Genomic DNA, 8,324 nt, shown 5'->3' on the forward strand with positions numbered 1-8,324 from the left:
CCCCCGTGGGGAGCAGGGCTGTAGAGCGGGGTCACGCTCCCGGCAAAACCGCTCAGCCCACGACGTGGCTTCTCCTTCCTCTTCCTCTCAGCCCGTGGCTGCTTTGCCCGTGAGACAGCACCCGGCCCCGGCCCGAAGAGCCAAACCAACCCGAGCGAGGGAGCCTGGAACAGTCTGTTATTAAAGTCTGGGAACTGATGGGAATCCAAGCAAGAGGAAAGCTTGGGTTTCTGCTGCTTTCCTGTGGTTGGCATTTTGGAAAGGCTGCCGGAGGACACACACGTCTCGGGACGGGAGCTGTGGGACACAGTGCTGGCCGCCACAAGGTCGTGCAGCATCGTCCCGTCAGAGGCTCCGGCAAGGACCGAGGGATCCCCGCAGTCCCGGCCTGGCCCCTGGTGATGCTCATCCCTGCAGCTCTCCCTGGCACTGGGGTGTCCCCCCCCTCCACACGCCCACCCCCAGATGTGGTGTGTGTGATCCACACACCCACCTCCGCTGCACCCCAGAGCTCCCTCCCCACTGGCCCGAGCTTTCCTGGAGCACAGGTTGTGCCAGACCCCTTCAGGATGTCCTGACTGAGACAGGCTCTTGGGACAGCACATCTATTTCCATTTGTGCCATGACTCCGTTTTTAGAGCCAGGATCTCAAGAATTCCCAAGCTGTGGAGGGAGCTGGGGTAAACCTCTGTCCAGGGTAGAACAGTGTAAATCTGTTTGTTAAAAAGGAGCGATTTCCATGAGGAAGGTCCCATTGGGAAGAGTGGGGAGATCTGCCAGAGCAAAGCCTGCCAAACTCCTGCCTCACAGCACCACCACGGTTCGTGCAGGTTGGGCTCTCTCTCAGCACGTGCAGCAATTTGTTCTGGCTAGAGAGGGCGGCTTGTGGCAAGTGCTAATCCCAGCTCTGGGATCGAGCCCCTCAGGAGAGAGGAGAGGCCCCCACTCCCAGCCCTGGCTCCTCCCGAGACACTGCCCATCCAAAAGCAGCAGCTTTGTGTAATCCCTACACAAAGAGGTGGTCACTGCTAATGCATTTACCTGCTTAATTTTCTCCCTGGCCCTTCCTGCCTCTCAGGGTTTTCCCTTCCCCACTGGCTCGGAGCTACAGGAAACTCTGCTTCCCACATTAAGCAGATTGTCTGCAGCAAGACAGGCAAATGCATTTATCCTGCTGAATTCCCGAGCCGTGACACCACGGCGTTTCCGGGATATGAATCCTCTGTCACTCACATCCTTCCCTGCCCTGTTTCCGGAGCGGAGTCATGACACGCTGATCAATTTATCACCCGAGGCATGGAGCATCTCCAGCCCCCCTGGCTCCCAAAGCGCTTCCCCTGGGACCATCTGCTGTCACCACCAACCGCCCAGAGGAACGCTGCTGCTTGTGGTGACCACCAAAACATCTCCCACCCCCCTGCCCGGGCTCATCCCTGCCCAGCACAGCCCCACATCAGGGGGTCCTGGTGGTGGGACAAGCTCAAACACTCCCCACCACCCCAGATTTACTGCTTTCTGCAGAAATTGTCCCAGCATGGGTTTCCTGGTCTTGCAGGAGGGAAGGTGGGAAGGACATCCACACCCACGTGTGCCAGAAGAGCCAAACTCTGCAACGTGCCTCAATTAAAAAGGGTTTCTAGGCTCAGATTAGCAAACATTGGCCTAATTTGGAAAGGAAGGGCTCTGTCACAGCACTGCTGGGTGGGACACTGGGCAGGAAAATCATTTCCAGGCACAGCCATAAAAGTTACAACTTGATAACTCAGGCTGCAAGGTTTGTGCTCCTTAGAGAACAAAGCCTCGAGCTCAGGTCCAAACCCTGCTCTCCAAGGACAGCTCCAGCTTTCCAAAGCAAATCCAAGTGCAACTCAAAGCCATCTGAATCCAATCGCTGCTCACTCGAGCAGATCCCCCTTGTCACTGAGCACGGAAATTCAATATATGGGAAGAACTTGCAACAAAAAACCGAAATTCTGTTTATTTTCCTAGCAGGAGTTTGGCCTAAACCCTTCACTTTTGGAAAGGGAGTCAGTAACTCTGTCACTTCTTTTTTTACCCTCCTTTAATTACTTTTCTAACCTAAATGAGAACCAAGAGGAAGGCTTGGGGCACCACCACAGCATCTTTGGCCAGATGTACCCTGGCCAAAAATGTGATTCCAAAATGAGACACTGCGTAATGAATTATAACTAAAACACTGTTTTACCAATTTTCCTCAGAATCTGGACAGGTTTTCCCCAATACCAAAAAAATCATATTTTCTTCTAGCCAAACAACCTAAGAAAGAGCTTGGGAAGGCCATCCACGAGGATTGCAGATGTTTTGCGTCCAAAGGAAAAGGCACACGGACGCCGTGCTTTGGCTGTAGCTCCAACACCGCGAGGAAACCCTCGGCCCAGCTCAACCTACACTGCTGTGCTGGGTAACTCAGCTGCTTCACACGTCAGGCTTTACCTTCTGTGTGCACCGTGCAGTTTACATTGTGTTAAGCCCACCTAGACACAGAACCATTTCCTCCTGTTAACAGCCCCGCTGTTCCTCGCCGGCACCGCGCACGCCGCTAAGCCCCGGCGATTAACGCTGTCTCCACCGAAGAGCAGAGAGGCCCTCACGGCTCCTGAATGCCCTCTGCTCCCCCAGCCTGCTCTGGGCTGGGGTTCTGGAACAGACCTTCCTCCCTCCTGACGCTTGTGACACATTAATTCATTCTGTGCCCATGGGATGGGTCCCAGCGTGCGCAGAGCAGCTCCATGGACCAGCCTGCTCCCCCAGCCAGGAGCAAACCCTTTAAAACCACCACCTCTCCTTCCTCACTGAACTGCAGGCTTTAACCTCTTTTTTTTTTAGTAAAATCCTTTCTCTGATGTCCCTCACTGCTCTCTCAGCTGCTGCCCACATTCCCAGGTCCTGCTGTCTGGCACTGCCCTGCTGCTGCCCACCCCATCTCCCAGCTCACCTGCCCCTGTAACCAGCGAGAACTTACACCCCACAGAAGAGTTAAACCAGCCTGGAAGTTGCTTCTGCCCCACTTTGCTGCCTGAACACCGTCCAAAAGCAATTCCACAGCACAATAACCCTGGTCAGGAGCAGTGAGGTTCTGCAGGGACAGACGATGCGACAGCAGCAGCACCGGCCACCCTGTTCTCTCCAGGACTTTCCCCCAAGGCCATTTCCATTCACAAACACAAATCAGTTTTCTTTCCCAAAGCTGCCAGCGCTGAACCCCCAGTCTGGGCTCTCCCCCCTCCCAGGCTGTGCTGCCTGGCCCTGTCCCCACACTTGTCCCCTCAGGGCACAGGGACCCCAAGGAGGCCAACACAAACTGCACTGGGACGCCACACATAGCACTGACAAATCTGCAAATAAGTGTTGAAAATAAGAAGAAAAGAAGAAATAAAAGGACCCAGAGGAAGGAATCTTCTCGGGGAACAGCTCCATCTGGGCTCGGCACCAGGGCGCACTCACCACATCACTGCTGAAGGGACGATGGGTTCTGGCCAGCGACAGAGCTGCTGGCCCCGGCCCCGCAGGGATTCGGCCAGTTCAAACGCTGAGGCTGCAGGAATTCTCTGCTGAAACGGGGGCCACACAGCCAGGGATTCCTGAAAAAAGAAAATAGGTGGGTGCTTCCCTCGCTTCCCTGCCCTGGCCAGGCTGGGAAGGGTCCCCAGCAGCAGGAGCTGGGGGCTGTGAGCAGCATCACCTCAGGTCTCTGTCCCACAGAGTCACCGCTTCCTTCCTGTGTTTTATTTATCCCACGTGTTTGTTTTCTATACAGTTTGTCCTGAAATATGGCAGTTTGGACTTTCGAGGCTTTCCTATTCACTGGGGTAAACCCCACATGTGGGATGACAAAGAGATGGAATCAGCCAGCGCTGATTCTGTGCTCTGGCTTCTGCCGGCTCCACAGAGGCTCTGTGGGCTTTGGGGGGTTTTGTTTCTTGGCATTTTTTTCCTTTTTTTTTTTTTTTTCCAACTGAACTGGTGCTTTTAACACTTCCTAGCTTAAATCTTTTCAAAAGTTAGAAATAAAAATTAAAAGCTCTGCGGAGATCTACTTTTCCAGGTTGTGATGAAAATAAGAGAATCTCTCAGGATGCCCCGGGTGATTGCTGGGATGTGCCAATAGAACAGCCACCACAGGTCCTGTTCTGGGGGTGTAAAAATGCTCCCCCACCTCACCAGGACCTTAATTCTGGGTATTTTGGGACAGAGCTTCTCTGTGATGATGACAGCAGGATGCTCAGCCCCAGCTGAAGCAGTGCCATGACCATCCCCCAGCCCAAGGATAAAGAACAAGAATTTAAAAAAAGGGAAAAAAAACCTCTTTGAAATCGGTTTTAAGTAAACAAAAAATTGATCTCACAAGCTTCAGTAACCACAAGCATAAATTTGGGGTTGGCTGGGCTCTGTTTTGCTTGGGTTCCTCTGCATCACATATGAAGCCTATTTTAGGATGATTTGCTTGAGCGGTTCAGCACATCACCAGGGCCAGCAAGCGCTGCACAGTCACCCAGGAGCCACTGCTGTCCCCATGGCCACAGGGAGAGGCACAGGCACAGCAGGTCTGCAGGGCAAACAAAGTCCCTCATCCCTTGGGCTCCTACTACCATGGGCAAGCTCTGGCACGAGCTCTCCCACTCAGCTTCTCCTGCTGCTGGCCACGCTCTCGACTACACTGAGCCTGCTGCCTGTTTTTATCCACAGCCTGGAAGGAGGCCCTGGACGCCTGTCCTTGCCCCAAGACAGGCAGCGGTGGCAGCTGTCACCTCCCCAAGTGCGGGGACAGAGGCAGAGCTCGGCCAGAGATCTCCACACTCCCACAGCTGCGACCGTGCGAGCTTGGCTCCAGGGGAGGGAAAGCAGAGCCCTGCCCGGGGAGTGGCAGGAGAACTGCAAAGCTGCAGGGAACAGCATCTCATCACGGCCTTCCGGAGAGATAAGGGCCCGGGGGCTGCGGTCCTTGGCCGGAGGGAAGGCAGGGGACTGCTGACAGCCTGGCCCTGGACACTCCTCTGCTTCCCAGCCTTCCATCGGCTCCAACAGCAGCTTCTGCCTGCCCCGAGTTCCCTCAGCGCTCCCAGGCTCAGGACACACTGCCATGGTCAAAAGTCCCTCCTTCCCTACCTGCTGGCAAAGTGGGAGCAGGCAGGCAGAGCTGTTCCCTCATCCTCACAGGAGAGGGGAGGTCCGCCTTGGCTGGGAGCAGGACCCCCAGGGAATGGGGCTGAGGGGAGCAGGACCCCCAGGGAATGGGGCTGAGGGGAGCAGGACCCCCAGGGAATGGGGCACGAGCTCAGAGCTCGTGGAGATGGATGGAGCCCAGTGCAAAAGCACGAGTCCAGCACAGAGCAGTGCAGGCTGTTGTGAAATCCAGGTATGAATTGTCAGGGCTGACACATCACTGCTGAGGCTGGAGACCACGTGCAGCTGGAGCTTTACCTGCCCTGACAAAACCAGCAAATCAAACTCACACCTATAAAACACTGGCAGCTCATCCCCAAGTATTTTGCATTCAAAGAATGGCTGCTGTTATCTTCCAAAACTCTCTGATTAAAATCTCTGTCTGACTGGCACGACTGCAGGTTGGCTGCATTTATTCATTCACCATGAGTGAATTGTTCAGTTTCCCAGAATCCCAACGCAGAAACCCTCCCCACTGAGATGAACAGGACGTGCTTTTCGTGGTTTAGCAACTGTGCATCCTGTGTGTCCTTCGTGACAGCCACGAGCCCCACCACAGCTCCCTCACTGCTTTAAGCACATCTGCACTTTTGTAGTAATTCAATATAAATATATATTTATATCAGGTCCAGGAGTTGGACTCAACGATCCCTGTGGGTCCCTTCCAACACAGGATATTCTGTGGTTCTGTGATATATTTGTCATACGTTCAGGAAGGCTGACTTTTCAAAGTCTTGCAGGGCTTGGAACAATAATCAGGGGAAGAGCAGAAAGAGACATCTCCCATCTTTTTATGGAATAAAAGTCCCATTTCTATAATTATAGGGATAGGTCTGATATTAAACTCAAGCTACCTGAATACAGGAAAAAAAAATCAGGATTCTACAAAGAAAATTCCATGCTATTGCTATCAGATTTTCACATTTCAAGACAGATAGGAAAAGTATTTCTCAGCTATCACAGGAAATCATCTGGAACTGGCTCAGGTATGAGCATTACCTTGCACAGAACCTGGATCTCTTCCCCTCAAAACAGCAGCTCCAACCCTTGTGTGTTCTTTGTGCATCCCTGGATAGAAAGAATAATTCCAATTATCCCTTAGCTGTGATTATTTGGAATTAGTGAGGTTCTGTATTTTGCTGCTGGTTCTTAAAACCTTGCATGGTTGGCTGAGGAAGCCTGGGGATGGCCCAGGAGGTTTCTTAAGTTCAGTTATATCAAGATATTTAACTTTTTAATAAATTTTTTACGCTTCTGCCAATTTTGTTCAAATCTAATAGATCTCATCTCTCTACCAGCAGCATCTGGACTGCTGTGGAAGAGCAGCATCTCCATGGACAGACGTGAGGGGGCACAAGGAACAAACCCCCTGTCCCCTGGGCTTGTCCTCCCACATGGCAGCCTGCAATGTCCTACTCCAGAGCACAGGGGCTTTAGCCACCTGCTGCCAGCGGGAAATGAAGTGACAGGGAGAAAAGGCAGATTTTATTGTGTCTGGAGAACTGCAGCTCCGTGAAGCTGAAGTATTTAAATAGACAAGAATCTTTTGTCCAGGAAACTGAGCACTAATAATAACATTTCCTCCTGCAAAGAAGGCTTCTTCCCAGCTGCTTTCCACGGTCTCTGCCTCCTCCTGTTCTCTGGCACTGTCCCAGACCTTGTCACCCCCCTTTCCCCTCTCAGGCTACAGAACACCCCACGGTTTTCCAGGCTGCCTTCACTCCACTCCCCAGCTTTCCCTCCTCCACCAAACATCCGGAGTTTCTATTTGATTCCCTGCTCTGTTTTCTCCTCCAGGCTGTCTTGGCAAGCACACACCAAGAAGAGGAAGCCTCTCCTCTGGCTCTGGTGCCCAGAATCACGGCACACCCCAGTTCCCCCATCCTTACTGGGAGAGCCTGGTGCTGCTCATACAGACATCCCACTCGGAGAGCACAGGACACCAGCACAGAGCCACCACCAGTATCTTTTCCCAAATGCCCACAGCTTCCCAAAGCTATAGGGAATTTTAAGAGGGATGAAAGAGGACACAGCCCAAAATTCCATCTGCTCATCAACTTTCCAAACCCTGGCCAGAGCATGGAGGTTCTCCAGCTCTCCAACCAGCTACAAATTATTGAATTATTCATTCATTTCCTATGGGCACTCTTCCCAAGTCAGCCCTAAAGAAAATCCACCCCAGGACACCAGTGCAGTGTGTGGGTGTTGGGATCCACTGCTGTGGCAGCAGAAACACACTTGGGGTAGCTGGGTGCCTCATCGAGAGAAGACAGGGAATTTCCTGGAGCAGGGACCAAGCCCTAATTGGTTCCTGCCAGCACAGAACAATGTGCTGGAGGAGCAGCAGCCATCCTCTGGGAGAGCAGTTGTGGTTCCCATCCTCTCCTCTGGAATGACATCCCTGTCCCCATGGCTGGTGTCAGACACCAGTGGGTCCCAGGAGCCAAGGGCTGGGGGTCCCCTGGGCCCACCCCATGGGAAAGGAGCTGGCCTTGCAGCCCCTCACTGGGACAAAACAACGAGAAGAAAAGATTGAGTGGTCAGAAATGAGATCTTTTGGAAATCAGGTCTTACCTGGAGGAAATGTAAGGCTGAGGGAGCTGTGTCTGGGGTGGAAATGAGGGGTTAGAGCAGGGGGTTGTGGCTGCTCAGAGATCTCAGCTCAAATCCTTCCATATCCTGCTGCTGTCAGGGGAGCAGAGGGTCTCAGCAGAACCACGGCTTTGCAAGGTGACAAATCTGAAAACCAAAGTTCTGGGTGACAAGAGGAACAGAAAGAAATGAACAAAAATAAAGGGGTTTAATGAAAATGTATCTTGTTTTGATCTTAAAGAAGTTGAAGAGGCAGGACAGTTCTTACCCATAACTCAACAGATTTACTGGAATTAATTTAAGAACAGAAAATTCACAAATAGAAAAAATATCGTTCAGTCAAGACTGAAGTGTCCTGACAGTGTTGGTGCAAAATCTTGGTTGGTTCTACTAAAATAAATTGGATTTAATGTTGGTTTGATCTCTTGAGTTCCACAGCACCACAATCCTACCCTGCCCTCAAGCCAACCTTGGAGCAGAGGATGGCAGTGGAGTCAGGAAAGCTGCAAGATACTAACAAAAATATGGAAATTGGGGTCCAGGTTTCC

General features: G+C 52.3%; 1 long non-coding RNA gene across 8 annotated transcripts in view; it reads right to left on the reverse strand.

Annotated features, from left to right (window-relative positions):
• The window catches only part of LOC125333652, a 50,795-nt gene that overhangs the window by 12,343 nt on the left and 30,128 nt on the right, over nt 1–8,324 (reverse strand). For 7 of the 8 annotated variants that reach the window (XR_007206944.1, XR_007206943.1, XR_007206942.1 and 4 more), the window contains 2 exons: nt 7,759–7,938; nt 3,466–3,602 (listed from right to left, as the gene is read on the reverse strand). This is a non-coding gene — a long non-coding RNA (uncharacterized LOC125333652). The remainder of the gene's footprint in view (nt 1–3,465; nt 3,603–7,758; nt 7,939–8,324) is intronic. The other variant, XR_007206938.1, reaches the window with a different exon arrangement.

Source organism: Corvus hawaiiensis, chromosome 15 (genome assembly GCF_020740725.1).
Source record: "Corvus hawaiiensis isolate bCorHaw1 chromosome 15, bCorHaw1.pri.cur, whole genome shotgun sequence".
NCBI lineage: Eukaryota > Metazoa > Chordata > Aves > Passeriformes > Corvidae > Corvus > Corvus hawaiiensis.